The following is a 24,096-nucleotide window of genomic DNA, read 5'->3' on the forward strand; positions in this document are numbered from 1 at the left end:
TAAAATATATATCGAATATAATATATCACATATGTAATCATATAATTTAAGATATAGGTTTGCATCTAGAATATGAAAACTTTACTAAATTTAATAAAGATTAATAAGTCCATGTTTGCACAGTTTTTACTTAATAGTAATAACTTTAGTTGAAAGTACTTGTTCTGTCTTAGAAAATGGTCAAAAGTATTCTGAAGGCCAGTATGGTGACTTCAGCAGATAATGCAATGACCTGATCCACAAACTTCCTGCACCTGCTGTCCCTGTGCCTGAGCACAGCATCTTGCTACAATACCTGTATCCCCACACCTGAGTTTATAAAATTTTCTAATAGGTAGGTCAGATGTACTCAGTGACTGATGTCTCGTTGGTGACTGATGTCTCGTTGGTGACTGATGTCTAGTCAGTGACTGATGTCTAGCCATGACCGAGAAAGATAGAGAATATTTACTGTGCCTGGAGTGGAACAACACAGAAAAATTCTGCACTGTCTCCAGAACTTACCAGTGGGAGTGAGTCCCAGTTGCCTACAGCGGGAACCTGCTTGGTAGCACTCCCTTTACTGGAACAGTCCGTCCCTCCTCTTCTCACTTCTGCCATGCCTTATTTTGCCAAAAATTTGGGTAATATTGTTAGATGATTCTGTTCCTGATATTTGTTAGACTCTGTGTCAATAATAAAATACCTGAAAACAATTCTTTTTTTTTTTTGTCTTTCAAAGCTTTTATTTAAGGGCAATAATCTCTGATAGAGTTTATATCTTATTTTTTTAATTTTATTTATTTATTTTTTTGTGGTACATGCTAATAGCAGGAACCGAACCCAGGACTCTCTGGTCGGCAGGCTGATGCTCAACTGCTGAGCCAAACTGGCCAGGGCAGATTTTATATCTTATTGAAAGCAGCCACGCCCATGGAGTACACATAGTCCTCAAAAGAAGTGATCGTGCTCCTTCAGCATAACTGTTTCAAATTTATCATCTCTACACACTACGTTTGAAGTTTTTTTTTATTCTATACCCCACTGGAACTAGTATGAAAGAGCCCCCAACCAAGCCATCTGTTTGAATGCTTCTAATATCCTGCTCTAATTTTGCCATATCCCTCTTGTCATCCCAAAGTCTTTCATCTAATAACTTGGGAGACTTAGCAATAAGTGCAGGTTTTTGGCTTTCTTCAACTCATACTGGGCAAAGCTTTCTGCTGTCTGCCTTTTCACTGCTTTGCTTTCCTCCTCCTCCTCAAACCCCAAAATATCAATGTCATCATTCTCATTACCGTTTGTAGCTCACTTCCTGTAGTGATTTCCACATTAGTAGGGTCATATTTATTAAAAGCTTTTCTCACTTCTAGCAGCCTGGCCTTTTCTTTCTGTGATGTAATTATACTAGCAGAGGGCGTGACACAAGTTGGCAGGTGGTGGGTGGAGACCTCTTCAAATATTGCCACATCTACTTGTAATGGCATATACCCCTTGATGTAGTTTTGTCCGCTAGGTAGTTGCTGAGCACCTGGAGACCAAAGGGGCTTTTCAGGTCTCCACAACCCAGGGCAACATCTAATCTGGGAGCTGGGTAGCAGCAGAAGGAAAGAGGAGCACAGAAGGGGGAGCCCCAAGTCTTAAGAGAAAAACTCAATAAAAGGCCACACAATTCCTTATATAGAGGTGGAGTTTCCCTCCTTCCTACCTGGCCAAAGGTTAAAAGTTGTATGTTAATCTTCTTATTCCACAATGTAAAAATCAGGAACTCTGAATTAAATGAGCCCAAAATTATCTGCAGGCCTTTCTTTGTGTGTAGAAATCAAAAAACAACATTTTTGTGAGGCAATAAAGTAAAATGTAATGGAATATACATTCTCACTAGTATTGATATTTTTTTATCCTCACCCAAGGACATATTTATTGATTTTTGGAAAGAGAGGAAGGGGAAGAGAGAGAGAGAGAGAGAGAAACTCAATCAGTTGCCTCCTATATGTGCCCCAACTGGGTATCGAACCCACAATCTAGGTATGTTCCCTGACCAGGAATTGAACCCACAACCTTTCCAGCAATCTGGAAGAAAAGATAGCAGAAAACACCAAATTAAAACAGCAACAAGAAAAAAGAATCCAAAATTGAGGGTAGTTTAAGAGGCCTCTGGCACAACATCAAGCATACCAACATTCACATCATGGGGATGGTGAAAGAAGAAAGAGAGCAAGGAATTGAAAACCTATTTGAAAAAAAATAATGGCAGAAAACTTTCCTAACTTGGCAAAAGAAATAGACACACAAGTCCAGAAAGCACAGAAGGTCTTAAACAAGATGAACCCAAAGAGTCCCACACCAAGACATGTGTAATTAAAATGCCAAAGGTTAGAGACAAAGAGAGAATCTTAAAAGCAGTAATAGAAAAGTAGTTAGTTACCTACAAGGGAGCTCCATAATGTTGTCAGCTCATTTCAATAGAAATTTTGCAGGCTAAAAAAAATTGGCATGAAACATTTGAAGTGATGAAAAGAAAAGACCTACAACCAAGATTACTCTACCTAGCAAAGCTATTTGAATTAAAGAGCACATAAAGAACTTTCCAGACAAGAAAAAGCTAAAGGAGTTTATCACCACCAAACCAGAATTATTTAAAAAAAAAAAAAATTAAAGGGTTTCTTTAAAAAGAAGAAAAAGTATAAAATATGAATAATAAAATGAAAATAAATAAATAGCTACCAAAAATTACCTTAAATCCAAATGGATTAAATGCTCCAATCAAAAGATTCAGGGTATCTGAATAGATTAAAAAAAAACAAGACAAATTACATATGCTGTCTACAAGAGACTCAGTTCAGATCAAAAAACACATAGAGACTGAAAGTAAAGGGATGGAGAAAAGGTATTTCATGAAAATGGAAACAAGCATACAATAGATGGAGTAGCAATACTTATACCAGACAAAATAGACTTTAGAACAAAGGCTGTAACAAGAGACAATGAAGGACCTAACAATTCCACTTCTGGGTATTTATCCAAACCCAAAATATAAATTTAAAAAGACGTATACATCCGTATGTTTATTGCAGCATTATTTACAATAGCCAAGATATGGAAGCAACATACATGCTCCTCAACAGATGAGTGGATAAAGAAGAAGTGGCATATATATGCAATGGAATATTACATGGCCATAGGAAAAAATGAAATCTTGCCATTTGTGACAACGTGGATGGACCTAAAGGGTATTGTGCTGGGTGAAATAAGTCAGACAAAGACAAATACCATATGATTTCACTTATATGAAGAATCTAAAGAACAAAATAAATGAACAAACAAAACAGAAACAGACTCATAGATACAGAGAACATTTTCATGGTTGCCAGAGGGGAGAAGGTTCAAGGGACTGGGTGAAAAATGTGAAGAGATTAAGAAACACAAATTGGTAGCTACAAAATAGTCATGGGATATAAAGTACAGCATAAGGAATATAGTCAATAATATTGTAATGACCATGTATGGTGTCAGATGGATACTAGATTTATCGGGATGATCACTTCATTATATAAATTTGTAAACCTGAAACTAATATAATAAATAAATTATAATTGAAAATTAAAAAGTATTTTTATTAATTTATTTTTGTTACAGATGTTTAAAAATATATTTTTTTAAAAAGATGCTCCTCATAATATGTCACCTGGGAAATGTAAAATAAAACAACAATGAGATACCAGTACATACCTATTAGAATGGCCAAAATCCGCAGCTCTGACACCACCACATGCTGGTGAGAATGTGGAGTACAGGGCACTTTTATTTATTGCTGATGGGAATGCAAAACAGTAGAGTCGTTTTGGAAGACAGTTTGATGTTTTCTTACAAAATTGAATATACTCTTACCATCAGGTCCAGCCATCACAATCCTTGGTATTTAATCAAATGAGTTGAAAACTTTTGTTCACAAAATATCTGCACAGAGTTATATCAGCTTTATTCATAGTTGTCAAAACATGGAGGCAACCAGAATGTCCTTCTGTAGGCAAATGGATAAATAACCTGTGGTACATCCAGACAATGGAATATTATTTAGTACTAAAAAGAAATGAACTTTCAAGCCATGGAGTAAATGCATATTACTAAGTGAAATAAGCCAATCTAAAAAGGTTTCAACTATATGACATTCTGGAAAAAGCAAAACTATGGAGATAATGAAAAGGTCAGTGTTTGCCAGGGAAGGAGGTTGTGGGGAGAGATGAATATGCAGAACCAAGATGATTTTTAGGGCACTGAAAATATTCTGTATGATATAATGATGGGTATATATTATTATACATTGGTCTAAACCCACAGAATGTACAACATTAAGAGTGAATCCTAAGGTAAACAGTGGGCTTTGACTATTATGATGTGTCAATGTAGATTCATCTTCGGTAAAAAAGCTTACTTTTCTGATGAGTGATGTTGATAATAGAGGCAGCATGTGTGGGGGAGGGGTTATACAGGGAATCTTGATACCTTTCTCTCAATTTTGTTGTAAACCTAAAACTGTTCTTAAACAATGTGTTTAATAAATAACAAACAGATAAATTCAGTCTGTCTTTTCAGAATAAAGGTGAGAGTATAACGAGTGTGAAAGCAATTGCTTTTCAAGAGCACAGGTATGGAGAGAGCATATGTGAAAGTGTTGTCCTCATATCTGCACACTTAAAAGCACAAAAATGAGCCCTGGCCGGTGAGGGTCCATTGGTTGGGCATTGTCCCTTGCACTGAAAGGTTGTTGGTTTGATTCCCAGTCAGGGCACATGCCCAGGTTGTGAGCTAGATCCCCACTACGGGGTGTGCAGGAGGCAGCTGATCAATTGATTTTGCTCTCACATTGATGTTTCTCTCTCACTCTCACTCTCCCTTCCTCTTTCTATAAAAACCAATTTAAAGAAAATCTTTTTTTAAAAAAGCACAAAAATGAGCCCTGGCCAGTTTGGTTCAGTGGTTAGTGCATCAGCCTACAGACCAACAAGTCTCGGGTTCAATTCTGGTCAAGGGCATGTGCCTCAGTTGTGGTTCATCCCCGGCCCTGGTCAGTTGATGTGTCTCTCTCACATGGATGTCTCTCTGTCTTTCTCCCTCTCTCTCCCTCCCTCCCACTCCATCTGAAGATAAATGGAAAAATAACCTCGGGTGTGGATTAATAAATAAACAAACAAACAAACATAATTTAAAAAGCACAAAAATAAAATTTTTTAACCTGTTCTAAAATTTTGTAAATAAAGGGTTTCAGTGGGAATATTTTTGTAAAAAATACTAAAATGTAACAAAATTTAATTAGCTCACAAGAACATTTGATTAAAATTATGGAAGATGAAAACACTTTACCAAATTTCAGAATGAAAAAGATTTGAATAATTGATGGATGAAACTGAAAAATTAAAATTGCTTTAGTTATTGTCAATGAAGCACTTATATTTGTTTCTGAAGTATCCTATGTTTAGTCACTACAGTAATCAAAACGAAGTATCAAAATAAAGTATACTTTGAATCACTATAGAAAAAAATGTTAAGCTAATATTTTTAAAATAAAAAAGCATATTTTAATCCCAAAACAGGTTTGCTACTTATATTTGTTCTATTAATAAATAGTATTTTGAATTAATTCATTTTTATTATATTTCATCCTTTTAAAATTTGTTTTGTTTATGTTTTATCATGTACAAAATAAATATTCATTTATAGTATATATTTATCTATATTTATATTGGATACGCATGCTCCAAACATTCTTATGGATAGGACACATAGACAATGGGAAGAAAGACAACCTATTGAATGGTTTAGAGCTAGGAAATAACATGATCGGATTTGTGTTTTCCAAATATATACTCTAGAAAGAATGTAGATAGCCACACAAGTTTGGAGACAGACAAGTTAGGAAAACTATTTGACAGTGAAGTAAAGATAATTAGGCCTAAATCAATACAACAGCAATGGAGAGAAAGATGAACAGTGACTAAAGTGAATAGAACTTGGGAAACTAACGGTATATGAGGGTGAAGGAAAGACCTGAAATAAAGATGACTTGACTCCCTGGTTTGGAACATAAGTAACTTAATTGCTAGTGGTGTATTCACCAAGTCAGGACCTTCTAGACAGAAAATACCAGGAGACCAGCAGATTTAGGAGAAAAAACTAATATACCTACTGAATCTGAGACACTTGTGAGAGACAAGAGTTGATGACAGAAGGCTGGGCTTACAGAGTTGAGAATTGTCAGTTTATATCATTGTACTTTATTAATGCAACTTAAAAATATATACTTTTCTATTTTGAGGGGGAGAGTGGTCATTTACATTATCCTATTAATTCATACTTAGTTTAAAATTAATTAAACTCTTTAATCTTTTTCACATGTGATATTGTTAAGGCATTTCTCTTTATACTGTGTTTTTGCCATTTGGTTTTTAAACATAGGAACAAGACTTTCTCCTTCTGTTTATCTCATTGCTCAAGTGTGGCAGGAGAGCAAAGCTAGGAAAATTACTGAGCAAGTGGGAAAGGGAAATTGAGACATGAAAATTAAACAAGGCCTAACAATTTGCACAACTTACAACCACCTTGTAAATCACAAGACCTTCTCTTCCCCAACCATGGACACTTTAAAGCAAATGGTTTATACCTCCCCTCCCTAACCAGAATACATAGCTTAAATTACCCTGGTCAGGGAAAATAAAGAACAGTAACCCAATTAATGCCATTCATGCCAGTTAAACCCGAGGACAGATGAAATCAGGGGAACAAATGACAAAAACCTGATTAAAGCCAGACAGACCCAGGATAAAAAGTAAACAGTAAAGCAGACCAGAGAATAATCCCAAACTCTCCTATATGCTCATTTTGATGCATCAGCGTATTAAAAACATACCTAGAAAGCTGATAAATATTCTGCTGAAAATCTCCCCTAAGATTCTCGAAGAAAAAAGATTTAAAAAACCCCACATGACAAAGACCCAGTGTGGCCTCGCTCTAGCGCACACCCATGTCCCTTCTCAGGCATGAACTTTTTACTTCCTAACCTCTGAGGGTCCCCATGAGACTTGCAACCAGGGGAGCAGTGGGCGGCAGCAGCTCCCCCAGGGTTTATCCCTTGATCTTGTCTCCAAGGCCCCCTTTTCTCTGACTTCCCAGTGAACTAAAAGCAGCCTTGCCTTGGCTCACTTCTGTCACTGTTGAACTTGACCTCCCAGGGAGCTAACAGCAGCCCCACCTTGGCTCACTTCTTTCCTATTGCACTGCTAGGGAGCGAAGCAGAGCACCGCCCAGGCTCTCCTGTTGCTTCTTCTACCCTAAGTCCTCCTTTGCTTCACTGTCCCCAGCTTTGATAAATGTACTCTCGAAATCACCTGAACTCATACTTGAAATCTTTCCTACACAGAGTCAAGAACCCACACACTACAGGCCAGCCTGAGGCAGAGCCATTCCGGCTCGTCCCTTGTCTGGTGACACAAGTACATCAGTCGTAGTTTTGTCGCTTCATCACTTCCTAACTTGGGTCAATTGAAATTTTTGTGCTATTTCTTTTTTTGCCCCTTCTGGTTCTCAGGTTCCCATCATTGAATTGATTGGTTCATGGTACCCTATCATCATCAGTCTCTACATGGCCACTATTTTACTTTATTTTTACTTTTTGTTGTTATTCTCCCTTATACTACATTTCCAATCCCATTTCTTCTCGTGCCTTCCCCCACAAGAAGAATTGCACTAAAAATAAAAAAAAAAGAATTGAGGGCTCTACTATGTTCACATTCCCACCTATGAGAAAGGCATATCTCTCCATTTATTCAGATTAATTTGTTTATTTAATTAATGTTTCTTCAGTGCTTACCATGTTTCAAACTCTTTCCTAAAAGCTGTGATTATACTAATATAATTTATTGGGGGTTTAAAAAAATTTTTAATATTTTTCTATAAGTACTTCCCATCATTTGTTAGGTCATTTTCTATATGCTTTAAGTTTTATTGCTATAATAAAAGGTATAAGATTTTTTTCAGTCCGGCCGGTGTGGCTCAGTGGTTGAGGGTTGACCCATGCACCAAGAGGTCACCGGTTCGATTCCCAGTCAGGACACATGCCCAGGTTGTGGGGCATGCAGGAGGCAGCCAATCAATGTTCTCTCTTATTGATGTTTCTCTCTCTCTCTCTCTCTCTCTCTCTCTCTCTCTCTCTCTCTCTCTTCCTCTCTTTCTTAACTCAATAAAGGGAAAAAAAGATTTTTTCATTATATTTTAAATTGGTTAGTGAAAATATAGAACTCTGTTGATTTTTTTTTTCTTTTTGCCATTGTAACCTGTACTCTTTCATTAGTTTTAATAGTCTGTTGGTTGTCTTAAGTTTTCTATATCTTCCCTTCAAGTTCTTAACGTTTTGTGTGTGTCTTTCTTGCCTTACTGCATTGGCCAGAGACAATGTACTCTGCAAGAATTTCAAAACTACCTCTCAATAATTTAATCTATATTGATAATGAGTCCACCAATTTACACTTGACAAACTAGCTTCCCCAACCCCTCCTCTTCCTTCTTCTTCTTCTTTTCCTCCTCTTCCTTCAAAAAAAAGGTCTACTGCATCTTCTAGAAGCTCTCATTCTCCCCAATAATGTTTTTTAAAATCTTAGTCCAAACATTTTCAGAATTTTCTAAGTAAAATTGTAGGCACATTTCCTGAGGTTATTTTATTTGCTAAATGCCAAGTTTCAAGTTGTCCTATAGAGAAATTCAAGTTAAGTCCTACATGATGCTGGACAGGGGTAATCAGTGAAATTTTATGTGTGCTTCAAGACTTTATCTAGTAACAGCTGTAAATGTAGGTTAAATATATTTATTTAATTTCTAATATAGATTTATTACCATCACACTATCATCGTCAGAGTTGGCCTCTCAAATAATGAAGAGTGGGGAAGAATAGAATGCATTATAAAGGCTATAGAGGTAACAACAGATGTTAATAAGATACTAAATAATATAAAAGGATGAAGAAGTCTGAAGTTCATTTAGTATGTCATGGTTAGTTAAAAGTAAAAGCAGGAGTTAGTGCCTCATTTGTATCTGTTGTATAAAGAAAGAGATGCTGTAACTTTTATGTGTAATCATTTTGCTAGTTATCAAAAGCGCTAAATTCCTGTTCAACTGAAAATATTTCCAGAACAAACCAATTAGTCATTCCATGGACATTTACACATTTGTTTATGAATCCATTATTGTTAAGTAATTGTATGTGCTTCTTTTCATTATGCTAATTCTGTGTATCATTACACTTTTAATTTTGTTTGGCTGTATTTTAGTATTCAGTAGGCTAGTTTTATTGACATCAAAACAAATAATTGGCACATATTTGGAGTGAACTATAACTCAGAATCAAATTTAAATGGTTTATTCTGGAGCCAGGAAAACTGTTGCAACACTAAACACATAAAAATATATTTACTCAGTTAATACATGTTATTATTTATTCCTTGGGTAAAAAATAATTTACTAAGAAATATATTTTTTATTTATATATATATTTTATAAATATGCATATATATTTGAGCAGAGTTCAAGGTAACAATTACGGAAAAGCTGCCGTTTTAATAGGAATTGATAAGCTAACCATTTTATTTCTCTCTCTACTTTTTACCAAAGAGAATATTGAGAGGAAAGATGACAAAAATGGAGAAGGGGAGAGAGAAAAGCATACACTTAAAATGTGTTCTCCAAGATCATAGTTCATTTTTTAAGTTATAATATTTTACTCTTTTCTTCTTCACAAAAGTATTTTACTCTTTTCTTCTTTACTCTTATTTTCTTCACAAGTTTTATTCACTTACCATCCCCAATCGCCATTTCCACACTCACTCAAAAATAACAGTGATTCAATAATAATAATAATAATAGTAATAGTACTTCATCAAGAAAATAACAATTGATTCTATATACTGTTTTCATCCTGAGATGTATAAAATATTAGTCAGTTTAAGTTCTTTTTCTGCTGGATTGGATTTAATTAATAATTTAGAGCATTCCATTTTAGTATGAAAAAAACCACAATGTGACCCTAAGGATAAAAATAACTCATATTAAGGAAAGAAGAGAGCAATAGACATATCCTGATAAGGCTGGCGCTGGTTAAAAGCACTAAAAGCAGAAATATTTACAGTTCACTCTTCTTCAGCTTTTTCTGGAGGAACAAATCCAAACAGTGCTATATGCCTTATGTTGCTTTCTTTCACTTTACAGATGCTGAAAACTTTTCATTTCAAGTTTCTATCTCCTAGAAGTGGGGTGAAAAAAAGCTGGTTATTATTCCTAAACCCATTGAAATTGCATTTGTGGCATCAAAATGGATTTTTTTTAAAGCAGGATGTTAGATTGATAGTAAAGCAGCTGCTCTGCAACAAACGAAAGCAAAAATTAATAAGAGACCTTAGCAAAAGAAAGACTATTGGTTTTGCACACCCAGAGCAAATTGGCTGGATTTAGAAGAGCACACTTTGATCTTTCCCAGACTAATTACTGCTCTGTGGTTTGACTGTTTTGTGCATTATTTGCCCTTCATACAAAACCGAAACTGCTATGGTACACAGCTGTAATACAAATGAAAATTTGACATTCAGTAAACAAAGCATGGCAAGGGTCATTCTTTCAGCACAATAAACGCATAATACAATTTTAGAAAGCCTTTTGTATACAAAAAAATGACACAATTTAAGGCAGTTTTGAACTCAGAGTAGGCAGTCAAGGCTGTTTGTAAAGGCTAGAAAAATTGCTCCCAACTCTGATCTATAAATATAGATTGAAAACAGTTTATTTCAACATTGGAGAAATGCTGAGGAATTTGCATATTTACAGAAATAAATGTGTCTGTTTTTAGAAGATGGTTTTTCATTTGTCCGTGAGGTTAATTGGGAGCAGATTTCTTAAGCAGCTGTTTGCAGTAGCAATAATGGTGTTTATTCACCGATATGATTCTGAATTTTACTTCTGGGAAAGAATTCATATTTTTTATATGTAGACTTTATATTAAAGTATTTAATGCTATATTTACTTTTCAGAAAATATAACAGGTTCAATAATAATATTTTCAACAAATACCAATTAAATAATTTTAATTTTTATTATTTATAGACTACCATAATTATTAAAGCATAAATCTCTTTCTGTATAAAAATATATATTTAGGTTATAAACGAGTTATCCTGCTAAAAGACATCATTGTAAACAGTTTGTATTTAAACATGGTTTTGACAATCTCTCTGACAAAGTACAGTAAGTTATCATCATATGTCTAAAAAGTGGATCAGGTATATTGAAAGGCTTTTATCTGAGAATACTTGACCCAGTTTGTATTTACTTATTTTATTTTTTATTTCTTAAACCCTCACCTGAAGATATTTTTCCATTTATCTTCAGATAGAGTGGAAGGGAGAAAGAGAGAAAGAGAGAGAAACATTATCACATCGATTGGGTGCCTCCTGCAGGACCCCCACCAGGGCCCAGGACAGAACTGCAAGTAAACTACGTGCCCTTGACAAGAATCAAATCTGAGACTGGTCCACAGGCCGACACTAACCGCTGACCCAGCCTGACCTAGGAGACCCAGTTTGTATTTAAACCAACTTAACCTTTAGAGCTATACAAACTTTACCCAGTTTTTCCAAACACACCTTTATGCAACTTCAGACATACCTGCGCTTAAATATCAAAGAACTTACAATAATTTTACTGTTTAATACTGAAATATTTCAAACAGAGAGAAATATTTGATTAAATAAGCAATCTAGCAAAAACATTTCTAGCTAGACTGGACAGAAAATATCACTTTTATACTTTATTTCTATCTCAAACTTTTAAAAAAAACTATATGAATGATATAGTTCATTTAATTAATCATTTGTAAAAAACTGAAAAAAAAAGCCCTGGCTGGTTTGGCTCAGCAGTTGGAGCATTGCCCACAAACCAGAGAGACCTGGATTCGGTTTCTGCTAAGGGCATGTACCTCAGTTGCAGTTTGTCCCTGGCCCCAGTTGGGGTTGTGTGGGTGGCAACCACTTGATGTGGCTCTCTCACATCGATGTTTCTGTCTTTCTCTCTTCCTCCCCCTCTCCCTCCCACTCTATCTGAAGATAAATGCAAAGATGTCCTCAGGTGAGGATTAAAAAATAAGTAAAAAACTGGAAAAAAAAATGTTTATACAAGATTGATTGACAGCCAACTATCATAACCAAACATTACACTACCGGCGTTAAAAATTGGAAATATTGAAATATTTTATTCAATCATATAGGAATACCACACATTAGATGTTAAGCAAGTTTTCTCAGTCATTTTTTTAATTGCTATATGACTTATATAAATGTTATGACCTTCAATCCCTCCCCATTTTGCTTTCAAAATACAGCTGGATACATCCTTCATATACAAACAAAGCTGTTTTCTAAATGCCTGTTTCTATCTGGTTTATTTACCTTTACCTAACAGAACAGCTCTCCTGGGGGGCGATGGTGGTGGTGTGGGGGACGGGAAGAGTAGTTGCCTATTCACAGAAAGAGACTTGAGAGTTCAGCACAATAGATTTTCACAAAATGTTGAGGAGAGGCTCAGGGCTGCAGTACTAAGCACCACGCAGAAAGGTAGATAAATACATAGAGATAGAACCATAGACCTCAGCCAAGTGGATTGAAGAATAACAGAGAATCTATAATGCTTTCTACTTCAGCAGCCATCAAACCCAACCTCTGCAAATTAATCAGCCTGCAAAACACCAAGAGTAGAGAAAAGAGGATATTGATTCCTGGAAAAGTCACCTATATTTATTTTCCCATTAAAATAATCACAGAATGCTGTTCTAAAATGTACAGATTTTTTTCCCACAAACTATGAAACAGACTAGTTCCTTTTTGCATATAGCACCTTTGTTTTAATTTTAGGAAGAAAATTATTAAATAAACCCTGAAAGCATTATTCACAATGATTCTTTTCCTCAAGAATGTAAAGAGTTGTGGGGTTATTTTTGACTCCCCATGTAGTGTGCTATCTTTTCTATGATCATTTATTATTTAATGTCTCTTTCCATTTACTTTTGTCTTAAATCATGCCTTCAGATTTGGAAACTATCTCCAAAAGAACAAGAAATTAGGACACACTGTTACTTTTCCCTTTTCAAAGTAAGTCTTCTTGTTAAACACTCAAATTAAAGACCCTTTTCAACTTAACTTACTTAAAAATTAAAAAGAAATAGATTCATTGAAGTAGCACTTTTACAACAAAAATCGTGGTTCTGAAAACAGAAATTAGCTTTTATTTATCAGTGGAAGCTGTTTTCCATAATGTGTTCTTAATTATTCTGTAAAATAATAAAGAATTATTTCATGTGTTATACAATCAATTATAGTCTTGAGATTGAAAGACTTTTTGAATCCCCCCAAATGGTTAATGTTTCAAATTTGCGCTTTGGGGGTTACTATAGTCACAAGTTCTGTTTTAAATTAAACACCTAATTAAAAGGAAGCCATTCATAAATGGCAATGAGCATAAATCGGAACAGAATAGTAGGGGTTCCACATATGTCCCCTTTTCCCACAAGGCTCTTCGAACAATTTTTTATCCCAAGAAAAACTGAAATAGGTCATGTAGCTCAACTGCAACTCAGACATCTTTGCTGAATATGCAAAGATGCATTATCACCAGCATGTTTTGGTGTGAGCAAATCACCTCAATTGTTACCTGCCTCTAGACACGCGGCCTAAAACAGAGTGTTCTCATAAGTCATTCTGAGACTATTACCAGTATTACCCTGTTTCCTTCAGGCAAGAACCTAACTTCATCCAGACAACAGAGAAAAACAATTCTCAACCTTTGAGTGAAATGGGAGTGCTTTCAGGAAATCTCGTTAAAAAATAATTTTTTTTACTCAACATATAAGGGGGCTTTTAACTGCTCCCCAAACCATTTTTCACCTCCTTAAGGTTGGAAGTTACAGGGTCTTTTAAAAATGAATTTAACACTTGCTGATCACTAAGAAAATTGAAGGCATAAGCAGCCAAGACTGGACAGCAGGGCCACTACCAAAGGCTTCACACCACTGCTGTTCCAATGCCTGCTTTTCATTTCTGTGCATTCAGAATTCATCAAGAGCCAAAACAGAAGCCAGCACATTCTGAGCATTCCACCATCCAGCGAGGGTTGGTTATAGAGCCGATTACCCTCTTGCCTTACGAAAGTTATTTCACATTTCTCTTCCCCATATATAAAGTAAGGATCAAAATTAGCTTTGTGAGAGAAAGCCTGACAAGCATGAATAAATAAAATTGCCTTTAAATGGTTTGAAGTCAGGCACAATTTGAGTAAAAAAAGTAGTACCTTTAAAACATTATGATCTTATATCAAAGCAAAAGAAATGTAATCTGCTGCTTTTTCATTTGAACAAATCCAGTAGCAATCATGCTTATTAAATACTTGTACATGGTTCTATGATGAAAGTTGTACTGTCATTCAGGAGCTAATTATCTCAAATGAGAGGCTGTACATAAAAGTATTTCATAAAGTGTAAAGTATAAAGTACTATACTTGCAATAACAATAGTAATAGGTATTAAGTGCTTATCCTGTACCAAGCAGTATGTTCTACAAGGGTTTATTTAGCCTCACAGAAACCTTGGGAGATAGATGCTATTTTTGCGGTTTATAAATGATAACCCTGTGACTGAGAGAGACTGAGACACTTGCTTGTTTTACACAGCAAAAAGGAAAAACAGGAGAAGCCAAGGTCTATCTGATTTGCAAAGGATTGTGATGGTGATGATGTTGACCTTTTCCCCATATCAGAAAATGGTGGTTTTGTCATAAATGACATTTTAAAAAATTTATTGGGATTAGATTGGTTAATAAAATTATATAGGTTTAAGGAGTACAGTTCTATAATACATCATCTGTATTATATTGTGTGTTCACCACCCCAAGTCATGTCTCTTTGTATCACCATTTACCCACACCCCTTTACCCTCTCCAGCCTTGCCCCACCCCCATTGCCCTCTGGTAATGAACATACTGTTGTCTATCTATGAGGTTTTTGTTTTGTTTGCTTAATCCCTTCACCTTTTCACCCAGTCCCCCTCCTTTCTCCTCTCTAACAGCTATGAGTCTGTTTCTATTTTGTTTCATAGTTTATTTTGTTCATTAGATTCCACATATAAGTAAAATCATATGGTACTTGTCTTTCTCTGACTGGCTTATTTTACTTACCACAATACTCTCCAGATCCATCCATGCTGTTGCAAAAGATAAGATTTCCTCCTTTTTTTACGGCTGAGTAGTATTCCATTGTGTAAATATACCACAGCTTTTTTATCCACTTATCTACTGACAGGCGTGTGGGCTGCTTCCAAATCTTGGCTATTGTAAATAATGCTGCAATGAACACAGGGGTGCATATATTCTTTTGTTGAGCAGAATAGATAGATACTAGGAAGAGTGAGAGAAGGGGGAGTTTATCTCACCCACTGAACAAAGAAGTCAGCTGTCTTAGGACTTGTCAAACAAAATGACTAGATGTATGTATAAATATTCTACAACAATGTAGAAGGGGGATTTGAAACCTCGTCCACTACCCAAGATACCTGGCAGAGGAGCTTTGAAAGCTATAAGAGTAAGGGTATAAATCCCCTTACTCTAGGCAGGGTGTTCAGACTAGCTGAGTTTCTCACTTGTACTTTACACCAAGTACCTTCTTAATAAATTCTTGCTTTGCTTTCTTAATAAATTTGCTTGCTTTGCTTCAATGCTGCTCTCTGTGACTCATCTGAATTCCTTCTTGCAAAACTGATAAGAGCCCCCTTTCGACTCAGAGGGCTCTCCCCTAACACTTTCAAATTAGTGTTTTGTGTTTTTCTTCAGATACATTCCCGGAAGTGGAATCGCTGGGAGTTCCATTTATACTTTTTTGAGGTAACTCCATATTGCTTTCCACAGGGGCTGCACCAATCTGCATTCCCCACAACAGTGCATGAGGGGTTTATTTCTTCACATCCCTTGTTGTTTGTTGACTTATTGATAATAACCATTATGACAAGTGTGAGGTGATATCTCAATGTAGTTTTCATTTGCATTTCTCTGATGATTACTGATGTTGAGCATCTTTTCATATATCTATTGGCCATCTGTATGTCTTCTTTGGAAAAGTGTCCATTCAGGTCCTTTGCCCATTTTAATTGGGTTATTTGTTTTTTTTGTGTTGGGTTTTATAAGTTTTCAAATAAATTTTGGATGCTAACCCCTTAGCAGATGTATTAGTGAAAATGTTCTCCCATTCAGTTCGTTGATTTTCATTTTGTGGGTGATTTCCTTTGCTGCACAAAACCTTTAGTTTGATGTAGTCCTATTGGTTTAATTTTAGTTTTGTTGTTTCCCTTGCCTGAGGAGATATCTGAGAAAAAATATTGCTACGAGGAATGTCTGAGATTTTATTGCCTATGTTTCTTCTAGGACTTTTATGGCTTTAAGTCTAAAATTTAAGTCTTTAATCCATTTGGAGTTTGTTCTTGTGTATGGTATAAGAAGGTCTCATTTTTATTGCATGTAACTGTCCAATTTTCCCAACACCATTTATTAAATAAACTATCTTTACCTCATTGTATGTTCTTGCCTTTTTGTCAAATATTAATTCACCATAAAGACGTGGGTTTATTTCTGGGCTCTGTTCCATTGATCTATATGTTTGTTTTTGTTTTTACAGTACCATGGTGTTTTGATACTATGGCCTTGTAGTGTACTTTGATATCAGGTAGTGTAATTCTTCCAACTTTGGCCTTCTTCCTCAAGATTGCTGTGGCTACTCCAGGTCTTTTGTAATTCTATATAAATTTTACAAATATTTGTTCTAGTTCTGTGAAATACACCAATGATATCTTGATAGGAAGTGTGCTGAATCTATAGATTGCTATGGGTAATATGAACATTTTAATGATGCTAATTTTTTCTATCCATGAACACAGTATATGCTTCTACTTGTTTGTATCTTCTTCCATTTCTTTCTTCAGTGTCTTATAATTTTCCAAGTACAGGTCTTTTACATCCTTGTTTAAATATATTCCACAGTATTTTTTTTATGCACTTATAAATGGAATTTTGTTAGTTTTTCTTTCTGATAATTCATTATTGGTTCATTGAAATGCAACTGATTACTGGATATTTATTTTGTATCCTGCTACTTTACTGAATTTATTTATCAGTTCTAGTAGGTTTTGTGTGGCATCTTTAGGGTTCTCTATATACAGTATCATGCCATCTGCAAATAATGACAGTTTTACTTCTTCCTTTCCAATGTGGATGCCCTTTATTTTTTTCTTCTTGTCTGATTGCTGTGGCTAGGACTTCCAGTACTGTGTTGAATAGCAGTGGTGAAAGTGGACATCCCTGTCTTGTTCCTTAAGGAAAATGTTTTTAGGGTTTGCCCATTGAGTATGATGTTGGCCGTGGGTTTGTCATACATAGCCTTTATTATGTTGAGATATTTTCTCTCTATTTGTGGGAGTTTTTATCATAGATGGATGCTGGATATTATCAAATGCTTTGTCTGCATAAATTGACATAATAATGTGATTTTTCTTCTTCTATTCGTTTATGTGGTGTATCACAAGTATTATTCTGTGGATATTGTACCAACCTTGCATCTTGGGGATAAATCTCACCTGATCATGGTGTATAATTTTTTTTAATATGTTGCTGGATCCAGTTTGCTAAAATTTTGTTGAGGATTTTAGCATCTATGTTCATCAGGGATATTGGCCTATATTTTTCTTTCTTTGTAGCGTCTTTATCTGGTTTTGGAATTAGAATTATGCTGGCCTCGTAAAATAAGCTTGGTAGTCATCCTCCCTCTTGAATTTCTTGGAATAGTTTGAGAAGGATAGGTTTTAGTTCTTTGACTATTTGGTAAAATTCTCCTGTGAAGCCATCTAGTCCAGGATTGTTGTTTGTTGGTAGTTTTTTGTTTTTATTTTACTTGTTTGGGATTTTTTACTATTTCAATATCACTAGTTGTAATCTGTTTATTCAGATACTCTGATTCTTCCTGATTCAGTTTTGGAAGATTGTATGTTTCTAGAAATTTATCTGTTTCATCTAGATTGTCCAATTTGTTGGTATATAGTTGTTTGTAGTATTTTCTTACAATTTCTTGTATTTCTGTGGAGTCAGTTGTTACTTTTTTACTTTCATTTCTTTTTCTTTTTAATCCTCACATGAGGATATTTTTCCATTTATCTTTAGATAGAGTGGGAGGGAGACACACACACACACACACACACACACACACATCGATTGGTTGCCTCCCACATGACCCTGACCAGGGTCAGGGACCAAATTGCAACCAAGATATATGCCTTTGACTGGACTCAAACCCATGACTCTTTGGTCTGCAGGCCAACACTCTAACCGCTGAGCCAAACCAGCCAGGGCTCCACTTTCATTTCTGATTTCATATGGGTCCTCTTTTTTTCTTGATGAAATTGATTAAAGGTTTGTCCATCTTGTTTATCTTTTCAAAGAACTAGCTCTTGGTTTCATTGATCTTTTGCATTTTTTTGGACTCTATTTTATTTATTCTGCACTGATTTTTGTTATTTCCTTCCTTCTATTCACTTTGGGCTTTGTTAGTTTTTTTTCTAGTTCCTTTAAATGTAAAGTTAGATTGTTTATTTGAGATTTTTATTGTTTCTTGAGGTAGGCTGATAATGCTATGAATTTTCCTCTCAGGACTGCTTTTATTGTGTCCCTGAGATTTTGAGTTGTTGTGTTCTCATTTTCATTTGTTTCAAGATATCTTTTGATTTCTTACTTGATCTCATTGTTAACCCATTCATTGTTTAGTAACATGTTATTTACCCTTAATGTCTTTGTATGTTTTCAGTTTTATTCTTGTGATTGGTTTTTTTTTTTTTTCCATTTTTTTGTACAGATAGAGTGGGAGGGAGAGAGAGGAAGAGAGAGAGAGAGGGAAACATCGATGTGAAAGGGACACATCGAGTGGCTGCCACCCGCACGACCAACCAGGGCCGGGGACAAACTGCAACCGAGGTACGTGCCCTTAGCGGGAACCGAACCCGGGTCTCTCCGGACCGCAGGCGGACGCTCTAACCGCTGAGCCAAACCGGCCAGGGCTCTTGTGATTGGTTTTTAGTTTCATACCCTTATGGTTAGAGAAGATGCTTGATATGATTTCAATCATCTTAAATTATTGAGACTTTTTGTGTCCTACCATGTGGTTTATCCTAGAAAATATTCCATGTGCACTTGAAAATAATGTATATTCTACTGCTTTCAGGTGAAATGTTCTAAAGATATTAATTAAGTCCATCTGATCTAATGAAGATCCATTAATGTCAATGGAGTGTTAACATCCTTTATTCTGACTGTATTGCTGTTGATCTCTCCCTTTGTATCCACCAAGATGTGCTTTATATATTTAGGTGCTCCTATGTTGGGTGCAAAAATGTTTACAAGGGTTATTTCCTCTTTTTTGGATTGCTTCTTTTATAATTATGTAGTTTCCTTCTTTGTTTCTTACTATGGCCTTTTTTTTTTTTTTTTCCTGAAGTCTATTATCTCAAATATAACTATTGCTACTCCAGCTTTTTTAATCCCCATTTGCATAAAATATGTTTTTCTATTCCTTAACTTTTAGTCTGTGTGTGTCTTTCGTTTTGAGGTGGGTCTCTTTTAGATAGCATATATATATATATATGGGTCTTGTTTTCTTGCCTGTTCAGCTACCTTATGCCTTTTGATTGGAGCATTTAAGCAATTTACATTTAAAGTGATTATTTATGGTACATGTTTATTGCCACTTTATTATTTACAACTATGTTCCCCTTCCTCCTTCTCCTCTTCCTCCTCCTCCTTCATCTTCTTAAATAAGACCCTTTAACATTTCTTGTAATGCTGGTTTGGAGGTAACAAAATCCTTTAGCTTTTTCTTGTCTGGGAAGATCTTTATTCCTCCTTCAAATTTAAATGCTAGTCTTGCTTGGTTGTAGGTCTTTGCTTTACATCACTTTGAATATTTCATGTTAATCCCTTTTGGCCTGAAATGTTGATAAATCAGCTGACAGTCTAATCGAAGTTCACTTGTAGGTAACTGCCTTTCTCTTGCTGCTTTTATGATTCCATTTGTCTGTTACCTTTGCCATTTTAATCATGATACATCTTGGTGTGTGTGGACCACTTTGAGTTCATCTTGTTTGGGGCTCTGTGCTTCCTGGACTAGTGTGTCTTTTTCCTTTACCAGGTTAGGAAAGTTTTCAGTCATTATTTCTTCAAATACATTCTATCCCGTGTTCTCTCTCTTCTTCTTTTACAACTATTATGCAAATGTAGTTACATTTCATATTGTCCCAAAAGTCCCTTAAACTATCTTTATTTCTTTAAATTCTTTGTGATTTTTCTTATTGTTTTCTGTTCTGATTGGGTGTTTTCCTCTACCTTGTCTACCAAATCACTGATTTGATCCTTTGCTTTATCTAACCTAATATTTATTCCTTCCAGTGTATTATTCATTTCAGATATTGTATTCTGACTGGTTTTCTTTATGGTTTCTATGTCCCTTGTTATGTTTACTATCTCTTTAGTTAAGTTTTCATTAATTTCATCCATTCTTCCTCTAATTTTCTTGAGCATTCTTATAACCATTGTTTTATTGTTTTATTAATTAATTAATTTATTTTTGTTACAGATGTTTCTCCTTTTCCTCCACTGATTCCCCCCTCCCCACCCTGTCCCCAGCTTTGTTGTCCATGTCCATTGTTCATGCATACATGCATATAAGTTCTGTGGTTTATCTCTCCCCCACCACCCCCTCTTCTGGGGATTATTAGTCCATACCCCACTTCCACGTCTCTGGGACTACCCCATTCCTCAGTAGCTGATCTCAGCAAGGAGGGATCACTGGGAGTCCAGAGAGGGAGAGATGCTCATCAGCTTTGGGGGAAGATGGGGGTGTGGCCACCACCCCAGAGCCACACAACTCAGACTGTCCCAGATTCTGTCCAGAATTCAGCATGGTGAAGTTCTGAGTCAAGAGGATGGGGTTGCTGGGAGCTTGGAGAGTGGGGTTAGCAGATCTACTACAAGGGAGAGGTGCCAGTCAGGATCACAGAAAAGTAAGAGGGAATGGCCCCCATCCCTAAGCCACACAGCTCAGTCACTGACACCCCTTGAGTCTGCCAGATCTCTACACTGCAGCCCAGGCCACTGACTCCTTAACAGGGTGGAAGTTCCAAAGGTGGGTCAACAGAGAGACCAGAGGGTGGGCAATTGTTTTCCCCCAGAGTTATACCATATGGAGGGGTGTGCTTCACCCAAGAAAGATGACTTCTGTGGTGCAATAGGGTGACTCAGCACAGGGGGTCCTGGTAGCTGTCCCCTCCACTCTCTCCTGAGCCACAAATCCCAGTCTCTTCTTGCACATCTCGTCTGTTCCGCCTTCCCTCCACCAGAGCCCAGGGTGAGTGGCTGTGAAAGAAATTCTGTGCATTGGCCCTTTAAGCAGTATATGAGTTTCTAGCAGACTCCCATCTCTCCCTGGTGGAAAATCCCTACTGATTTTCACAGCCAACTGTTATGTAGGCACCTATTCCAGGATCTGGTGCTCTGGTCCAAGGAGCCCGTCTTGGGCTTGAGATTCAACTCTTATCAGGGAGAACCTCCCCGCAGCCGAGATATTTCTCCAGAACCTTAGCCTCCGCCCATTGGAATGGGGCCAGCCCTTTTCTCAGTTCCACACTTCCTACCAGTCTCAATGTGGCTTCTTCTGTAAATCCTTGGTTATAAGACTCCTCTTCAGCTAGTCTTCAGTTGTTATTCAGGTTGATTGCTCTATATCTTAGTTGTACTTCCAGTTTGGTCCTGGGAGGAGGTGAGTGTAGCTTCCATCAACCCCACCACCATCTTGGATCTATGACTGACAATTTATAACTCTGTGAATGCACATGTTGTTATGAATTAGAAAGCTGAAACATGTTTATAAAAGTTTTTTTCTAAATTGCTCTGCTTGTACAGCATTTACTTTCATAGGAAAGAATAAATTATCACAATACTTAAAATATAAGTTGTGGTGAATAAATATTTGGAATTGACTTTTTCTTGTAAAATGTTTTAAAAGTTAAAAGTATCCCTAAATGATTGGGCCTTGTTTTTATCTCTTTAACTTTTAGAATAAATTAAAATACTTTGTTTCAACATCTATTATGACTTTTTTTGTCAGTTTATCTCCAGAAGAAACTGTCTACGTTCTTATTTTGTTGTTCATATGAGTACAATAAGCGCATCATCGAGGGGCAACCAAGAGTGTCAAATGGTTAGGAAGTCAACCCAGCCACCGCTGTGACAGACTGTGCAATCATCCCACTGATGAAGATGTGAGTATTCTTGGGATCTGGAAGCATTCCCTTTGCAGTATCATATATACCAAAGTAGGCCCTCGGTTATGATAATGCCCTGCACAGGCACATTAAAACCTTGGTACAGACTATTAATCCCATCAGATTTTTTCATCTTAACCAAGCAGTCACTGAGGCCTTTGGATTCCCTTTCAGCTCCAGCTTTGCCCACACCAGCTGCTAAATGGGTACGTGCAAAATCAAGAGCATACACAAAACACAATGAGGTGGCCCCAATGGCACCACCTGGTGTCAGATTCCCTGCAAATTAATGGCAGAACTGCATTCTTGTGTCCACACCACCCAGGTAGATCTGCTTGTATTTATCTTTGAAGGCAAAGTTGAGAGCCTGGGTGAGGAAGTATCTGGTGACATTGGCCAGGTTAGAAAGACAGGACTCCCTGCTCCTTGGGGATATGAACCACACAGTCTATATTGCCCTTGTATTGCTTATCTGTGGTGATTTGCTTGCTGGCATACTGCATTTGCTGCAGAAGCTTGACCCATGTAATGGTCGCTACTGCTGTCAGAAAGTCCTTGGCAAAGAACATAGCAGCATCTGTATGTTGAAAGGAAAGAAGAAACGGGTGACTGTGACACTGGGCTCGTTACTGGCCAGGACTCTAGGGCCATATGAATTTTTTAATCTGGAAACTTCCTGGTATGAAAAATAACACATCTATAAATAAAATACTATTTTATTAAATCATTTTGTTTAAGAATTTATGGGGATCATATATTTTAAATAGTCACCCTAACACTTTTGGTTATGGTAGCAAAAAGCTCTATTGCCACTTTACAAAGGGAAACATTGTGACAAAAAAAGTGCTAATAACAAAGTATTTTAATTTCTTCTGAAAGTTAAATAGATGAGAAACTGCCCCAACCACTTAAGGGTACTTTTAACACATTTTACAAGTAAAATCAATTCCAAAATTTATTCACAATTTATATATCAGAGTACTGAAAGTATTGTAATTGATTTTGGAACATGGTATATGAAAGAAAAAAGAACTGAAAGTTCAATTACAATAATATAAGTCTTGCTAAAATAATAAACTATGATAATTGAGGATTTTATTATGATGCAGGAAAAACATTTACTAATATATTTTTCTTGTTCTAGCATTACAGTTCTGGGAAAAGTTTGGGAAAAGATTAGGAGCTATGTTCTGAAGAAACTTGGTGTGAACTTTGCTAACAATGATCCAAACAAGTTTTTAGATTGCTCTCTCAAGAAATTGGCAGTATTTCGTGTATAGTGGTATACATTTTACAACTAAGGTAATTTTTTTACTTACCATGAAATAAAAATCTATATTCTGCTCTCCCTTACATGTTTCTTTAAAACCTCAAACAAGAGGAATGAGTTACATTTTGGACCGTTTTCTTTTTTAATCTTCACTCTTCTATTCTGTTTCTAAGGGGATACTTAGTTTTAGATTGCCATTTCATTTGAAAAGAATTGAACAGGTTTTCTAGAATGAGTTAAAGATTACCCACTGAGGTTATTTTGGGCAACTACCTCTAAAGATGCAAGAATCTGTAAAATATAGTACATCTAGATTTAATACAAATAATATTTGGATTTTTTAGATAGAAACAATGTAACTGTGATATTGACAGGAAATATATGTAAGATGTGCGTTTTACTTCTAACATCTCTTTGA

At 36.0% G+C, this 24,096-nt stretch overlaps 2 pseudogenes; both read right to left on the reverse strand.

The window, feature by feature from the left end:
• Positions 1-884: 884 nt before the first annotated feature.
• On the reverse strand, positions 885-9,840 carry LOC118618636 (annotated as a pseudogene).
• Positions 9,841-22,345: 12,505 nt separating this feature from the next.
• Positions 22,346-22,977, reverse strand: LOC118618711 (annotated as a pseudogene).
• Between the last annotated feature and the right edge of the window lie 1,119 nt (positions 22,978-24,096).

The sequence above is a fragment of the Molossus molossus genome, unplaced genomic scaffold (assembly GCF_014108415.1).
Source record: "Molossus molossus isolate mMolMol1 unplaced genomic scaffold, mMolMol1.p scaffold_m16_p_1, whole genome shotgun sequence".
In the NCBI taxonomy this organism is placed as follows: Eukaryota; Metazoa; Chordata; class Mammalia; order Chiroptera; family Molossidae; genus Molossus; species Molossus molossus.